The sequence below is a fragment of the Solea solea genome, chromosome 11, assembly GCF_958295425.1.
Source record: "Solea solea chromosome 11, fSolSol10.1, whole genome shotgun sequence".
NCBI lineage: Eukaryota > Metazoa > Chordata > Actinopteri > Pleuronectiformes > Soleidae > Solea > Solea solea.
Genome location: NC_081144.1, coordinates 2,960,638 through 2,979,291, shown reverse-complemented (window position 1 = coordinate 2,979,291; position 18,654 = coordinate 2,960,638). Strand labels below are relative to the sequence as shown.

The 18,654-nt window shown below is 39.7% G+C and overlaps 1 protein-coding gene across 5 annotated transcripts in view; it reads right to left on the bottom strand.

Annotated features, from left to right (window-relative positions):
• The window catches only part of tmcc1a (transmembrane and coiled-coil domain family 1a), a 56,282-nt gene extending 44,938 nt beyond the window's left edge, over positions 1 to 11,344 (bottom strand). For all 5 annotated transcript variants that reach the window (XM_058642241.1, XM_058642244.1, XM_058642243.1 and 2 more), the window contains exons 1-2: positions 11,272 to 11,344; positions 9,136 to 9,215 (exon numbers count right to left, since the gene is read on the bottom strand). The gene's annotated coding sequence lies outside the window, so the exon portion shown is untranslated. The remainder of the gene's footprint in view (positions 1 to 9,135; positions 9,216 to 11,271) is intronic.
• Between the last annotated feature and the right edge of the window lie 7,310 nt (positions 11,345 to 18,654).

Genomic DNA, 18,654 nt, shown 5'->3' with positions numbered 1-18,654 from the left:
CTGCGGCTGAAACTGAACCTGAAACGCTCTCCTGACCTGACTCATACCCTCGCTCCGCTCCCCATGCGGCTGTAAATCCCCCTCCTTCATCCCTGCGCTGATCCCAGAGCTGGATTTGATGATATTCTTGATTGTCTGTGGGTTTTATACTCAGAACTAAATCCTCTTTCAGGAGCCTTTAGAAGACAAAGCCGCACTGTCCGACCTGGAGTGGACGCATGTGTCTGTGTGAGAGTCACCACTTTGTTCACATTGGGCACGGCTTGTCATTCTGACTTGATGAACAGATGACGCAAAAACACCAGATGGGTCTCGGGAATTACACCTGTCCTGTTCTGATCAAAACTGATTTAACACGACTCTGACAGTGTTCACGTCACAGCAACAGACTCAAGTACTCTTTTGTTCGTTTGCTCCATATAACAGAGAAACTGAATTTCTGACCTTTAGTGGACCCAACATCAATCGATTAATCGAGAAAATAAAGGACCAATTAATGTATTATACAAATCAATTTTTACGTAGAAATAGAAGAGCTCTCTTTTAAAGGTCAACATTAAAGTGTTTAGCAACGACGCTTCACACAAACTGAAACTCTCGAGGGAGGAAACTCTCGGGGAAACACTGTCTAAGCTAATTACTGAATCTGCTCAGGCCAGAATCCAGATTAGCACCAACACTGAATGGGTTATTCATCCTCCCACTGAGTTTTGTGAAATCTGTTTACTACTTTTTTTTCTCTCTCTCATCATCCTGCAAGTGAACAAACACACACACAAACAGACACAGGTGGGAAAACATGACTCTCTTGGTGAAAGGAGTCATATATGAAAACAGTTTTAAGATCCAACACAAACACATTTATCATTATAAATATCTAAAAATCTGTTAAAGAAGCTTTTTTAATATAATTATTATAGTGAGAGCATTTTGGGCCATACTGCAGACTTATCTATGCTCCTCCTCACAAAGAAAGAATTACACACACACACACACACACACACTATTCATTGTCTATAACTCATAGCTCATTCCAGTCAGTTGTCCAGTCCTGCTGTCTCACTGTCTTTGTCCAGCTGAACCAGAGAGCTGCTGAAAGCTCTGGTACTAGCAGAAGAAAAAAAACAACCACCAACTCACACCTTTGCAACAAAGTGACAAATGTGAAATAACAAGATAGATCAAACAAATGAGCACTGTACAAACTAACTTGCAACTTTAAACAGCAAATGTTCCCTTATCAGTCTGAATATTCATCAGCTCCAGCTTCATTCAGGCATAAAGAGTATAATGATGAAGATGTGGCACAAAATGCTCTAAAATCACATCCATTATTATTATTATTGAATGAGGAGGACGATGACATGTCATTATTTAAAAAGGAGATTAAAGCGCAGGGTTCAAATCGTGAGGGCGAAAGCTCCGATAGCGGCACGATAAAGCCGACAATTTGACATAATGTGAGAGTAATTATGTCTCAGCGGCACTGCACAGAGTTTCACAGCTTTTGTGTGTAAAGAGTACTTACAAAGGTTGTTTAATTTCTTCTTAACGAACCCCTTTTAATTCATAGTCGCACACTGGGGAACGGCCAACACAAGTGCAGGTCAATCTGGCCCGTGCTCTTTGACACTGAAGCAGCCATGTTGTTCACTGCTGAACATACAGTGGGCTCATTCAAAATATGGCCATAGCTTGAACAAGCCTATGCAGTGTTTCCAGAAGGGTCTGAGAGCTGGCGCGGAATAGACCGCTCTTTGTTCCGTCGGAGCCACACACTGGCCCATCACTGCTCTTTGTGCTGCGCCTCTTTCACTGACAGACACACATCAATAAGAGGGGGGAATTAGGCCAGAGAGTTCTGGCAGCCAACGTTTGTGTGAGAGACCAACGTGTGTTTGTGTCCGAAAGAAAGAGAGAGAAAGAACAAGAAAGAGAGTGACGTGCGGAAATGTACATACATGTACATAAATACATCAAAATGTGTGTCTGTGTGTGTGTGTGTGCGGTCTTTGACTGATGGAAAATGGACAATATCTCATTCAACAGCTGCGTAATGACAGCATGGGCAGGAAACGGGAACAATTGTTATTGTATTTGTGTGTGTTGGGGGCAGTCAGAGAATAGCACAGTTGTATCAGTCGTGACAGTGCAGGAGACGACTTGGGCACGCTGCAGCGAGGGTGATAAGAGAGGACTCTTTGTATCAGAGAGCGAGAGCGAGCGAAGTGAGAATAACGCTCAACGCAGACGTTTGCAGAGGGCGTGAAAGAGGCTGCGGGGATGGATCAGATGTTTCCAGCGCTCAGCGCTCGTGTTAAGTCGGGCCACGGGTTCGGGTTCAGCCAGGCGTCATGAGATGAGATGAGATGAGATGAGATTGTGTCTAAACGGAGGTGAATGGCAGGTAGTTCAGTGACAGTGGCAGGCACAGCGCACCTATTGTGCATAATGAAAGCCAGAGGGAGCGAGGCCCTGCTGCCAAATGCTGCCCTCAGCTTTCCAGGACCAGGACAAACCAGAAGACACTTAATCATTTACTCATCTGTCAGTGACATAACCCGTGTTGGACTTGGACTTGTTTAAAAGCAACATACAAGATTCTCTTTGCTTGTAAATTAGCCAAAAAGACTTGGAACACCTGGTTTCTGTGTGAAAGTGATGCATGAATGCAGTCTAGTATAAAGCACCTCAAAGGGATACTTGAGTGAAAGTATCTTACCAGAAAATGACTTTTTACTTAAATAAAAGTCTTAAAGTAAATGACATTTACTCTACTTAAGTATCAAAAGTAATTTTCTGATATAAAATGTACTTTAGAAGTTTTAGAAGTTACAGTATTAAAAGAAGGATTGAGCCATGGTGGCTCAGTGGTAGGGCAATATATGTTTCAACTAGAAGGTTGTGGGTTCAGTTCCTGGCTCTGCTCGTCTATATGTGTCCTTGAGCAAGACGTGTTGCAGCGTGTGACTGGGTGTGAAAACTGTAGTGTAAAGCAGTTCATCAAGACTAGAAAGGCTCTATATAAATACAGCCCATGATACCAACTCAGTTAGAAGAAATGTAGTGAGAGTGTAGAGTAAAAGTAAAAGTTGCTAGAAATATAAATAACAAAGTAAAGTATAGATACTGTGTAAGTACATACAACCACTAAAAGCTGCCGTTTAATTAAATAAAAATGTGGGGGCTGTCAAACGCTGCATTATTTATGTCCAATTAAATGTTAATTAACTACAAACCTCACTCAGTCCTCACAGCTCAGTGTCAGCTCTTTACTCAGAAATAAGCTTGTTTAGATTCTCATTAAAAACACAGGAAGTCCATTTGGTACTGACTTGATGTCCAAATTGGGCTTTTTTTCTCACTTCATATGTGAAACCGTTGATACTGACTGCCTGCTACATCATTTTCTTGTTGCATCCTAGTGATTAAATATAGTACCGTGCAATATCTAAATTTCCTTATGAGTTGATGTTTGTATGAAGTTACCAGTAATCTGTGCATTTTCTTTCATAACAAAGCACTCATACTCAAAATACAATCTGTTTATTATACCATAAATGCAATATGGTGCACAATAATCACAATACTACAATATAAAGTACTTTTTTCCCTAAACCATACAGCCATAGTCTTTTATTCCTTTTATTCTTATCTCTTAGGCAACAACACCACCACCACCACATCTGCAAGCGCTTCCAGTGTCACCCAAATTGTTGAGAAAAACAACAAAAGTGACTAAAAGTTATAAAATATGCATACACACACCATTGCACAGGGACAGTGGGTGGTAAAGTGAGTGTGTTGTAAGTGTGACTCACCTAAATGGGAAACTGCAGTTTCTAAATCACATGTATAAGTGAGGACAGACTGCGAGTGATTTCAGTCTTCACGCGTACCGAGGAAGCCTTGTTTAAAAATGACACCGCTGCATCTGTGTTCAACGCCCCCCCCCCCCCTGCAGGTCGCCTCGTGAATTATTCACCTTGTGCGTGGAACTGACACTGGTCTATGTTGACTACAACTACTACAACGCAGTGCAGTTTGTCTCATATGGCGTGTTCCGAGGATCTGATTCTTTGGCTGTTTACACCTAGAGTTGTAGACGTGAAGTGAATATAATATAATATACTCTGAAGAAGTGCAAAGTGGCCTTCACGTATTAACCTGATGGGTGTTTAACAGTGGCCGGGCTCCTGACTGGGCCAACACGGCTCATATTCCACCCTCACTGGCAGAGCATCGTCGACTGTCAACAGGCTGGAAACCACCTACACACCAGCTGAAATCTCATACCAGAGATAGTGTTAAAGGCGCACGGCCATATGCAACGGGAAAGGGAATGTGTCCCAGGGTCAGTGCGACTCGGGACAGAAATGCGCCAGGTAAGCAGGCCACAGCGAGGGCATCTGTCTCGGCCACTTTGTGTCAGATATAAAAAAAATCAAGCACATTGTTGGCCCACTTAAATAACTCTTCCGTGAGATATCGGGGCTCAGGTAACCAGACACTTACTCTGACTCACTTGAGAGGGTTAATTGTGGCTCACTGGTCTTGGAGCTTTTACTACTGTACGAGCGTGATATTGGGTTCAGCACGTAGCCCGCGGCTCAACAATATCAAGTGGGAGAAGATTTAAGACGAAACATAATATTCCTTCCTTCGTGACCCTCAGAACCTCAATCCCCCCCCCCACGCTAAAGGCTGCCACACAAAGTGCAAACAAAGTGAAATGTGAAGGATTGTGAAACTGTGTCCTGCAGACAGAAATGTCCATATAATATAATAAAAGCCTGTACAACTCACATGTATGCAACAACGTGTATGCAACACCTCCACCCCTACTGCGATCAACTTAACAGAAATGCTGTGTAGTAGACGGCACAAATACCACTTTTTTGTGTCCGATACCAATATCACAAACTCAATTATCTGCCGCTACCGCCATCAGTCCATTTTAAAACTATGAAGCGGTCAACAACTGATTTGTGCTGAGTCATAAAAACATATCATTCTCCCACTGTAACAAATATTCTTCTCCCATAAAGACGAAATAAACAGCGCACAACGTGGCTCAGCTAAAATGCTGTTCCCGATTTTTATTTACTTTTTACAATCTTACAATGTGCACAGTGAAGCATGCGATATATAAAGGAATTTTGTAATTGGGATGGTGATTTAATTAGTACAGTAACAGTAATTTTGACAAGAATCGAACTGATACCGATACGGAGTATCCCTAACCGTGAAAGTACTCATGAATGATATGAGTAGAAATATTATTATTATTATAATTCTAGCATGTATTATTATTATTTTCTAGCATGTATTGCAATTTGACTCACACCTTAAAAACACAAGTTCAAAACAAACCTTCACAAAATATACACAATATACAATTCATATCTTGAGCATTGATTTCTTTTAAACTGGCACATAACATAGACCAATCAAAAATGTAATGATTAAATTGCAGCATTTGCGATGATGTTGTTTCAAATTTCAGTTTGAAAACGTTTAACTGTTAAATTGGGACCACAATTTACCAAATGGACATAATTCTGTACTGAAGACGAAGACACTATCCCCCTAAACTCACATGCAAACGCCCAAATAGCTCGCCCCCTGATGGCCATTCAAGAGAATACAGGTGTCAGGCACTCCTGCACTGCCTCAATTTCTGGTCAAGTTCATTTTTGTTTTTTGTTATAGTCTATGATCAAATCTAAAATGGTGGGACATGCTGGGGACAAAAATCTGACGTCCTAGTTCACACAGGAAGTCGATATTTTCCAGACCTCCCAAAATTCCCTTGTAGGTCTTTTCAGATAATATAGTACATGTGACATTGCTGGCTTCCCCCTCCATCTGTTAAAGTGACAGTTCTTTGGCGCAGGTGAGTGCTGCGTTAATGTTTCTTTTAGCTTCATTCAAATATGACGGGCAGATTCATTTATGAAATGCCTATTTTACGTCCACAAGCACTGACTCACAGGATGTTAAGTTGGGACTGCTTATATTCCCATTTCCTGAACACTGACAATATGTGGAGAGACTGCTGGCACTCAATTTCCATACTAGTCCCACGTGTAAATGTTTTATCTTGTCCTAAGTGCTTATTAAGCTTAAGGCATCAGATTCACCAGTGAAACACACTGATGGAATTGTATACTAGTAATAATAATACTGTAACTTTAGAGGGAACTGTTTACTTACTTAAACATGGAAGCCAGCCACGTTTTAAAATTAAAAATAAAAAACACTGTGTGACCCCCTGCCTTTTTTTTTCTTCTGCCTCCGTCTTCAAACAGGAAAGGATCAGAGCGAAGCAGGCAACACGTTGCCACTAGAAACCACAGCCTTTAGTGAGGAATTTCACCTTCATAAGTGTGGGAGTGAGTACGACCAGAGAGCAGAAGAAACAAATGTGTCCACATATGCATTATGGAAAAAAGCAGAAATGATGGTGCACACCAACATTTGTGGATTTTGATGAACGTGTGATTGCGTGATGTGTGAAATTAAAGCGATGTGACACTTTACTATGACACCTCAGCTACTTTGTGAGGTTTTTTTAATGTGAAAAAAAAGGCTGACGCAAAAGGAAGAAGGTGACAGAGAGGGTACAAGAGAGTGAGACAGAGAGTGAAAGGAAAAAACGGTTTCCTCTCTGAGATACACCGTTTCCTTTTTAGCCATGACTGGCCCTTTGCTTCAAAGAACACATCTGTACGATGTGCGACCACGTACAGTAAACTCTGACTCAGACAGAGATCAGACAAGGATCATTAGGAGATGACATCACCCGCTCCTTGGCAACCACCGAATTTGAAAGAGGAGACATTTGGTGCCATCACACATCGCTGTGATTCAGTGATAACGACTTAATCCCATCATATCCAAACTTGGGTTTGCAAAAGCAAAAGCAAAATATCCAAAGGCACCACTTTACAATCTGTAAAATGTCCAGTTTTTAAGAAAAAAACATTTCTCAGTTTAGCTAAAACACAATATCCCCTTTTCACTGTCTGATTAGGTGTAAAAATGGTGAATATCTGTTTCCATTTTGATCAGGTTGTGTGGTGTGAGGACAGAGAGTGCATTTAAATGCAGGTTAAAAGTCTGATTTTAGTCGGACTAAGACCATAATTCGGATTTCTTAATGTCATGGAAACAAATCTTTGCAACACATTGTACTTGTTTGGTCCACAAAATGTAAGAAAATGTTGAAAAATGTCGATCTGGAAATGGTGATGTTCTCGAATGTCTTGTTTTGTCCACAAAGGAGAATGATTCAGTTCGAATTTCTTTTTGTTGTTATTAGCAAAGAAACCAGAGAATATTCACATTTAAGAAGCCGAAAACTCAAAATCAAATCAAAATAGTTAGACATTTAATTAATCGAATAATTGTTATTGCCCTAGATAAAATATATATTTTCCAATTCAATCAAAAGTGAAAAAATAATTAAATCACTTGTAGTGTATGTTGGCAAGTCTTAAATGTGAAATGAATTGAACTGATTATCCTTATTCACAAAAGGAAATTCCCTTGTTGTGAGTGACGCATGTCATCCTAAATGCTGTAAGTTACACAGTTAAACAGCGCATGTTCAATCACCATTAAAGGGATCATTCAGGCACTGACTTAGCTGAGTGCTCACCTCCGTCCCACACCAAAGTCTATAGACAAATGACATGACACATAAGAGTTGTTGATCCACTGCTGCCTCCCTCAGTACATTCAAATCATTAGTTTAGATTTACCTACATGACACAAACCTACCAAATGTCCCCAGGTGCTAAAGAAACACTGATCTTCTTTATGGACACTAGGGCTGTCACTTTTTATCTGACATTCTGATATCCGTTTGAATTTGAGGGTTTAAACTACACCCTTAAGAGTTCAAAACTATACAGCCTAAAACCTACTACAATAAGCACTATGTGACCAACAGAGGGCGCTGTGAGCACAGCCTTGGATCAATTTTTGGCGCTTTTCCACAACACAGTTCCAGCACAACTCGGCACAAGCTCAACTCTTTATTTTTTTTTCATTAAGTATAGTACCTCATACCTGGTACTTTTTTTAGTACCTGCTCTGGCGAGGTTCCAAGCGAGCTGAGCCAATACTAAAATGTGACGTCAGACAGACTGCCGGTCACTGATTGGTCAGAGGGTGTCATCACTGGAAGAGTCATGAGCTCGACGTCCGACACAAGAATCAAACCGAAAAATGCCGAAGTGCAGATCAGATAAAAAAGATTTATAATCCTGAAAACATGAGTTAATCTCCAACATTCAGCAAAGGAAATGTCAGAAATCTCAATATTTAACAGAGAAGTCTGCTGAAATCTTTGATTTGAATATGGAGGACACGCGTTAAACCGTCCCCCTGAATGGACAATCACAACACCAAAGCATCTGAATAGCGACACGTGGAAGGTTCTACAACTCCTTCTGCTGCTGCTTCAGCTCCACCCGAGAGAGAGGCGGCGAAGAGGGCATCACAGATGAACTAGGTAACAAGTGTTCAACCACGCGTGACAAATGGTGAGAGTTATAATAAATAATGTCATCACCGCTGTGTGTGTGTGTGTGTGTGTGTGTGTGTGTGTGTGTGTGTGTGTGCGGGCGAGGAAAATATCCAAATATCTCTGCAGCAGTAATGTGTCACGTAATATTAGTTCAAACTGACAGCCCAACTACATGTAAACACATTAAACTCATACAGAGTCCTCTGAATTCTTAGCTCTGCTCCAAACAGAGCAGACACAACGTGAGTGCAGCAGCAGGAGGAGGAGGAGGAGGAGGAGGAGGAGGAGGAGGAGGAAGAGGAGGAGGGCAGCGTCATCCTGGTGGTCTGACTATCACAGTGAAACATGAATGGCTGCGTTAGCATTGCCCTGGAGGGGCAGCCGAGCTCTCAGCCACTTAGCAAAGTATGCTGAACAGATCGCAGAATATGCTGCATCATGTCATACCGGACCTTAAAGCCCCCTCGACATGTGTGTCCTTACTGTAAAAGCAGCAGTGCGCTCTCAAATCCAGGTTTTATATACAAATATGACTGGAGATGACAGATGGAAACATGAAGGAGTCGAGTAAGAGGATAAAAAAAAAAAAAAACACTAACCTTTAGTCTGAAATCATGACACTGGAGCAGATTCCCTTCATTGCAGAGGAGACGATGTCTGCTACATCAGGCTCACAGGTCTACAACAAAGAGGAGAAAAAAGTGAGATGGAAACTGTAATCCCTTAAATGCTTCCTTGGCACACTGTACACTCTGCTTCACCCTGTGCTGTGCTGTGTGTGTGTGTGTGTCTGTCTCCCAGACACTGATAATAATATGTTGCAGAGAAGGAAAAAAAACATGCACCTCTGTGCATCAGATGTGATGAGGATGCAGACTGCCATCCTTTCCAGGCCATTAAATGTCTTAAGCTCATAAGATTGCATTAGCCACTTGACTTGAGACTAAAATAAGCCCCCGCTGGGGCTTGATCAAAAACCTGCGTAGGTTGCAGGAGAATGGCAGAGGCCATGGCTAATATCATAATACGCATTAATACGGCACCGTCGTCATAAAAAATGTATGAATTAACAGGAAGCCAAAGCCCAATGTATGTGCAGTGTAACTTTTAAGTTGACGGATATTACAGTAAACTAAACATCTTGTGTGGGGACAGAAGAAGACATCTGAGAACATCATGGTTTGGAGGTTTGAGGAGCACAATCAACATCCATCAATAGTCCTATTTCTGACTGTAACAATATGGCAACAGCCTGAATCTGTTGTATAATTACTGGGGATGAGTTTTGAAAACCTGGTCCTATATTGGTTCCCTGAATAGTCATAAGTTTGAGCTGTGATGGATCTTTATGTTCTAACTTTGCTTAGCTTTTTCTGATTTTCCTCTAGACATCATTATGAACAAGTGCTCTAAAGTTTGGGGCTTATTTTGCTAAATGTGGTGCAAACACATCCTTGGTACCTGTTTACAGCCTCGTGGATCTGACACATACTGTTTAAATCACTTTTAAGAACTTTTTATTTCGAAAAAAAAAAGCACTCAGAGGGTGAAACTCTCCACCAAGGCCACTCAGTTTCCCACAGTGTCAATGCGTACGCTCAATAGCATCATCCTCAAGCACAGCATGAAAAACATACTTCAGGTCCAGATCTTGAAAACTAAACTGTAAGATAGACCTACAGTATATGTGGTATGATATATAACTTTATCATTCATGAAAATGTCAAAAATTATTAATCATTTCTTCCTTGGGTCATAACCTTCATCCCAAGAAAAGGTTCATCAAAGTGTAAGCAGGTAACAAACTATTTTCCCTTTTAATGTGTTTTGAACCAAATTATAAAGTAGTATTATTGATATTATCAATAACAATCGGTATCACAGAGCAGTATTGGTATTAATATCAGTAATATCGATGCCTTACAATTGGGGCAGGGAAAATGTCAATTATCACAATATAAATGTCTTAAATAGCAATATACATAGAAAACTTCCACATGTATATTTATATTAGAGGTGCGACTAACAATTGTTTTCATAATCAATTAATTGAGTATTCATTTGGTCCAGAAAATGTTTAAAAATCTTTATTAGTGTTCAAAAAATTTCAAATGATGATGTTTTCAAATGTCTTAGTTTTGTCCACAAACAAAATTATTCTATTTGTAAAATAGAGCAATGCAACCTGAAAATATTCACTTTTATGTAGCTGAAAAATCAGAAAACTCTAAAAAAAACTTTAAAAAAAACTAGAACTGTTATAGTACTTATTATGTTATAGATGATTTACATACAGCGTTGAATGTTTTACCTAAGATAAGTTTAACTACACAAAACTAACTGTGTTCAACTTTTTTTGCGTTTGTATGAAACCCTTGGGTTTATTTACGTATCTCAGGCTAAACGCATAAAACATTTCTTAATTTTCAACGTTGACGTACGCATTACGTAACGCTATTCAGAAGCAAATGAATTAATGGACATGAAACGATGCGTGAAGGCTTCAAAGTGCTGACATGAAGCGGTGGCGTTTGACTCAGGTTGACAGTCCCGTTAATGTGTCATCGTACTGAGCTGCTAATACGATGAAATTTCAACATCGACTCGAATCTACAGCGGCACACTAACGCGACACATGCCACGCGCGCATAAACATGATGATAAAACACACAAACAAACAAACAATCAGACAAACAAACAATAAAGCTGCACACAAAATAACTCCGAACACTTACATTGATGACGGCAAACTGTTGGAGCTGCCCGGCGTTCACACAGCGAGGAGCACCGCTAACTAAAGTCCCGTACGCACTTCACTTCGCGCTCCCTCCTCCGTCTGACGTCATGACGTAATCTAACGGGAAGTTCACCAAAGATTTTTTATCTATACGATGCCTCACTACAACGTTTAAAAACCTGAACACCTTCATTTCTGGCCAAGCGCATGTGGAAAAACTCATTCCAACGACTTGTTAAATTCCACACTCGTTAGATACACGTGTATTATGTTTCAAAAACATTTGATTAGTGTTTACTCATAGATAAACGAATTAATGAATAATGAAGGTTTATAACGACCGCAGAGATTGGCTGCACTGAAAAGTTAGCACAGGAATGCATTTGTTATGGTAAAATCTCTCTTTGATCATAATGGGAAGATTTTAAAGGATAAGTGCATAAATGCCAAATATTACTCTATGACAACTTCTCAATTAAAAAAGTTAATTCAGTTTTGTGATATTTGTCTTTTTTGTATCACTTTAACGTATGGTATTTAGTGTCTAAACCACAAATCTTCAACAGGAAGGGTCCCCACATTATTAATTGTATCATAGTTTTTTTTTAAATATATTTGTCCCCCACACACAAATGTCTTTGAATACACATTAAAATGACTCCAACACATTTTATTGTTTGCAAGATAACAGGTATGTTTATGCATGGCAGTGGATGCGTGATTATAATGCAATTGATATTGATATTGGCATTTACGAGTGAAAAATTCACGTTTTTACACGTGAAAACATGAATACATGAACCTGTGTATTATTTTAAAAGCTTAGTATTGGATGCACAATGACAAGATACGTTTATACATGGCACTAGGCCCAGTTTAATATAAAAACTATTTTATTCAACACATATATAGTAGGGAGCCCCTGCTCCATCTCTTGGTCTAAACAATATTTGTGGTAGTTATTTGTAAAAGGTTTGTGTCCTAAATACCCAGGAAAAATACATTTATTCATTTTATTATATAGTTTGTTTCCTCATATTGCTCAAACTTCTTCTTTCCAATTATAATTAGCATATTGTGACCTTTTGATGACCTAACCACAGCATCAGTTAGTCAAGTCACAGAATACCTCAAATTAGAGCCAGTTGTCAAAAAATGAAGAAAATAAAAAACTCAAAAGCGTATAGGTAGACATAGATGTTGTGTATATGGAAACATAAAATACATACATATGTGGTGTCAGTGGTGACAGTTGTTTTTATTCCTTGCCAACCACAGTCAGACAAAAATAAAACAGCAAAAATGTGACGTCATGCTGAGTAGAAGTGAAACCAGTAAACATAAAGCAGGTATTTCTGTTCAAATCTTTGAAGATGAGGAGCTATAGTTGGAGGTTAAGCTGAAGGACAGTTGTTTGACCTTTGAGACAAACTGTGTTTGTGATGTTGGGCTATATAAATAAAACGGACTTGACTACAGTGCTGCTGCATGTGCAGGTGGCCTCTGCTGCTGTGTGTGCTCTGATTTCTCTCCACTAGATGGAGACATTGACTCAGACTTGCTGCTGAGAGATAATCTGTATCAGAATATTCCTGGCTGTGTCTGCAGTGTCACGTTCTTAATCCTAACTGTGGATTATATAAAAATCCTTATTGAACTCTCTCTGGTGGAGCAGAATTGTCTTGACTTGTGAACGGCTGCCAAACACGTTCATAAAATCATCTGAGCTGAAGTGTGTTTGAGGTGAATTAGTGCACGTGTGTTGGTGTGGATGAACATCGCTGTTATTTCTTTTTCATTGTTTAATATTCACATATGAGAAATATTGAATTTTCTGTTGTATGTCAGCACAAATGGTCTTGATTACTAATATTTATTATTCTTAATCAAAAAACATGAGAGTATTAGAGTAATAATTGTATTACTATTATTTATTTTTCTTCAAAATTTCAACATCCTTTAAATCTGTCATTATATATATATATTTTTTTTCATTTTATTCTATATGTGTTTGCACTGGATGCTGAAAACCTGGACCTGGCATGGTTTCTGTTATTCATAAATTCACTGACCTTTGCAGAAGCAGGTTACTTATTAGAGGCTGATTGGCTCAAATTCATTGAGAGAGAAAAAATAGGAAGAGCTTTTTTTCCCCCTCATTCATTCACTTTTAGAAAGGATGAATCACACACTTTACTTGGATGGGGAAAAAAAGAAACTTTGTTATCAGACTGCGACAAAATCCACCTATACAGTATATCAACAATAAGTGCATGTCACTGAACCCTATATCCTATTTCCTTAGAATATCATAATATAAGAGATCAGTATTTTAAACACAGCAGAGCAGAGCTGACACAGAAAATAAAAGAAGGAAGGCTACCAAAGAAGATATGAATGCAGGGTGAGTAAAGGACCTTCAGGTCAATGTCCATTTATATTTGTTCTATTTATGAAATGAATTACCAACAAAAAAGAAGAAGATTAAGGGAAAAATAATTCAAAGTAAATTAAAACGTACATAAATCCTCATCAGTACTAATGAGGTGTTTGTCAGAGATCATAATTAATTAATCTTTTATTCAATAATTTCACTTTTCATGGCCCCACTTCCTTATAAGCATCAGTGAGGTTCTTCACATTATGGAAAACAAACAAAACTTGCAGGAAAAAAAAGACAAGGAGGTCTCAAACTTGCGGCCCACGCCCCACATGTGGCCCCCCAGTCAATTCCATGTGGCCCGCTACTTAATATTGGTGTCATCCTGAGTTGACCTATGGGTTTATAAGTTTCGACTAAAACTAATAGTTGACATGTTGGAAAATAGTTCCACAAGCTGCAGCCAAACTCTTTCCTTGTTAGAACTTGGAACACGCCTGGAAGCGGTGTGAGGGCTTGCGGGCCTCAATGATTCAGAGAGCTATGCCAGGAGTGGGTCACCCATGCTGGACAGGTCAAGGGTTAGAGGCCTCACCCCTGAGGTAAATAAGGGCCAACTACCCTAGAAAAAAAGACGGTGGCCTGCGCTCTGACAGGGGCAAAGAGTGAAATAAGTATTTTAGCATGCCCAAATGTATGCACTGGCAAATGCAAATTTCTCACTGGGAAAATGAAGTCTCTTTATCCCAGGATTTCATAATCCTGGTCCTGGTTACCCACTGCCCTGCATGTTTTTAAGGACAGAGAAATGTGTTCTTTTTACTCAAGGTTGCAAAAGCAAGAAGAAAGTGAGTTCTGATCAGGACATTTCATACTTCACATACTACGAAATGCAAGAAAAACAATCTAGATGATGTGTAAAGAGCAAGCTGCGAGAAACATAATGATGTCATTCTTTTCTCGCAGCCCTGGGAGAGAGAACAAGTGTCTCTTGTTTGTTTTTGTGGATTACGTACAGATCTTTAGACGTTTCCTCGCTCCAACACACCTGATTCAAATGAATGGCTCGTTATGTGGCTTCTGTGTGTGGGTCGGAGCAGGGAAACATCTGCAGGACGTGCAGGACAGTCAGTCAGTCCCCAGGACCAGGATTGAGAAATCTTGGTTTATCCCATCCTATATTAGCCTAAATTTGAAAAACAAGAACATTTTAAACCAAAAGAAAACACTTTACACAGAGTTTATCCTTTTTTTCCCCCCATACACTGTTTATTTGTTTGCACCCTGGATGGATGAATCGCTCAGGCAACATAAATAAGATTTAATTTCCTTATTAGCTTGCTGAAGATTGTAAAATTAGAATTTCCACACTGTAAATTGCTGTAATTTCTAAATTAGAATGTTCAATCACGGTGATTAAGCGGGCGGAAATGAGACTTATACTGCAGGAGACGTGTACTGCATCACCAGAGGAGCGGTATTATTATATATTATATATATTATTATTATTATATGATAGGAGATGAGCAGAATTGGTGTGATTTATGTTCCCCTCTGCTATAAAAGCTGTTAATGAATGTGTCAGAGCGGCTTACACAACAGGAAGTGCAGTGCAAAGCAAGGCAAGTTCACATGAAAAACATCCTGTGGAACAAAACGGGGCCAGTTTCTTTTTCCATCCTCCTCACATGGTCCTCGTAGAGTAAGCTGTCAACAAGTGTCATAGACGAGTCTAATGGTGTTCTGTTTATCACATGATCTCATCGGCCCTGAGCTTCCATTATCCAGTGGCCTCGCACAAACTTACACACGTAGTACGGCAAAAAAGAAAGAAACAAAACACCTTTAAATGTAACATACAAAACACAAAAAAACCACAGGAAGGCTGTTTTTCCGCCTCTCCCACTGAAGAGCAGAGGATAATGGGAAAGATTAGAGTGAGCGGCTGATGCCTGGCGACCCTTTCGCTGAGAGCACGGCAGACGGGGATGCTGGCTCTCAGTGGCCCTCGCCAATTAGAGCATCCACTCCATGCAGGCAGGGCCTAATGAAGAGGCTGCGGCATGGGAGTCGAGGCAGGCAGGCGGAGATCGATCCCCGTCCTAGTGAGGGCACAGCTGGAGGAGCAGGATGGGAAAGCCTGGGGACTGAGGGACAGCGACCGCCTTCTATCACACACGGGTCACACTCGGGGAGATATGACTCCATGTTTAACCCGTTGTGTATTGGTCTGTGTTTGACCTTGCCATCGTTACACTCGCTCCTTCTTTTCACCGATGCTGGTGAGCGTCAAAGGGGCAAAGCAGAGGTGGAGGATGGTGAGAACCTGGTGCCCTAATCGGGGTTGTTATGTTGTGAATAAAAGGGGAGTTCTCCAGATTCATCGCGAGCTAGAACGACTGCACTTTAATGAGCTCTGCGTGAACGTCAGGTTCACCATACGCTTCATGGGGTGTACACATTTAATCAACTGACATTATACTGGGGATGGCAAGGTCCGCCCCTCCATCCATTCATCCATTCATCCATATAGGATTGGCGTAAACTGTGGACTGCGATGAAATGTGGTTACAGTCAGGATGTACTGATTTTAGTGATTTCTTCACTTTATTCCAGCTCCACCAGGAGAATGATGTCAGAGTTAAAGCTGGGGTAGACGAGACACGTTGGACCTTGTGGTCAAATCATCTGTGAGAGAAATACTCGACGTCTGCACCTCCTCTGGGTCCTGTATATGTCACGACCCCTGAGTTATAGGCAGCTATTATTCACTTTCTGTATTTTGTGTTACTTCCTGTTTCATTCTGTCCTTTATTACTAGCGTGTACCTTGTATTTTTATCTCTTGCTACATTCACGCTGCTTCCCTTTTTGTAAAATTGCAACATTTGATTTGAATTGCATTTCAAAGCCCCTCCAAAAATGTCAGATTTCAAGACTGATGTGGATCAATGTTTTTGAGTGTTTTCCACGTGGATGTTAATGTTTGATTTTGTTTAACTCTGATTTTTGACTTAATCCATTGCTTCAGTTAAGTTTTAAGTCATTTAAAACCATTATTTTGCATGTAAGCCGTGTCTTCATTACTCCTAAACTAGCAAATGAGACCATTAATTCCTCAGGAAAACATTTACCGGTGTTATAACGTTAAAATACAGTGGAGTATTAGGGAGATGGCAAGGTGTGTTACATTAGAAAAGTTAACCTATGTAATCAGGGGTAAAGTGCAAGAATTTGAAGAGGTGTGGACACCCTTAATTAACTTTCTCAAACAACAATTGATCATACTTGTTTGTAAGACTATAGAGTGTGACAATTTTAATTAATATTTTAATTTATTTATTATTTATTTATTTATTTATTCATTCATTTATTTTATTGTATTATTATTATTATTATTATTTAATTAATTTGTTTTATTATTTATTTATTTATTTTATTTTGGTGTCTGTGTATACAGCAAGGTTTGCTTGTGTATTATTGTGTAACTGGTTTGGTATGGGGCGTTGTGTTTATATGTTCTTATTGAAAATCAATAAAAACATTGTTCAAAAAAAAATACAGTGGAGTAAAATAGTTCGAGCAAAGTCAGCGACGGACTTTTCATTCACAGGTGGAAGATAATTTGCTCTGGGGCTGAAACAATTAATCGATTATTGATCGATGACTCAGTTAATCGTCAAATATTTTGATAATCGATTAATCGGTTTGAGGGTTTAAGATTTCTGATTGTTTCAGCTTCTTGAATGTGAATATTTTCAGGGGGTTTTTTTTGCTCCACATAAACAAAGAAATCATTAAAACGGAATAATTTTGGTTTGTGGAAAAAACAAGACATTTGAGAAACATCATAATTTCCAGGTTTGAAAAACACAGATTTTTTTGACACCGACATATTTACTCAATTCATCGAGAAAATACTCCACAGATTAATCGGTTATGGAAATAATCATTAGTTGCAACTGTAATTTGCTCTCTCATCATCCTCCTCTTCCTCGCATATACTGTAATTCACACACTGGTATAGTGACATTAGATTAAGATGGAGCGAGGGATAAGGTGACTCTAATTATTATTATTTAATTACATTTGTTTCATTTTCTACGCACTCCGGTCAAATTTCCTCAGCTCCAGAGGAAGCTCGCGTACCACAGTTTGAGAACCACGGGTCAAAACTAACAACTCTTCCATAAGCCTAGTAGATTTGTGTCTAATTTTAGCATTTCTTTGTAAGATCTTTATACACGGCCTCATTGAGCTGCGATGGCTGTACTGTACCCTCTTGTGCCACAACGGTGTCATCCACAGACACGCTCGCCGTCACCGTCATATTTCTTCATTAAAAACCAACACAGTCAGTGACTCTGCAGCTGCACTTTCACTTCAGTAAACAGTTTCCATGTTCGTGGTGATAAAAAATGGTGTTTTTGGACGACCGCGAGGTACTTGTTAGTTTCTCTGCACTGACAAAAGAAAAGTTTAAAATAAGCCACAGTTTTATGACACTCTTGAGCCTTAAGTTTTCACTTTTTTAAAACCTGCACGCACGCACGCACACACACACACATGCTCGATCTATATTCTGAGCATGCCCACTGCTGCTGTGTCTTTGATAAAGGTCAGGATCCCTCTGCCTCCTCCTCACTGTTTCTGCATCTCCACAGTGATCAGCATGTTAATAGGACTAATTGTTATTGCTACAGCAGAGTTATGGCTAATGCTAACAGCAGAGAACATGGTACGGGGGGCTTTACAGCAAGAACTTTAATTACCCCAATAAACACCTGTTGCCACAGTAATTATGACACTTTTTAGATTGACTTCTGGCCCGATTGATGTATGGATTGGAATATTATTCATTTTTTCTGGACCCAACCATCATGATATTTCAATCATGACTTTGTTTTTCCTTTTCTTTTCCGTCAAACTCAAATGACCTGGGGACCGAAATGAGCATCTAGTCTGGGCAAGAGGGACGTCAGACTAGAAAATATCATCACAT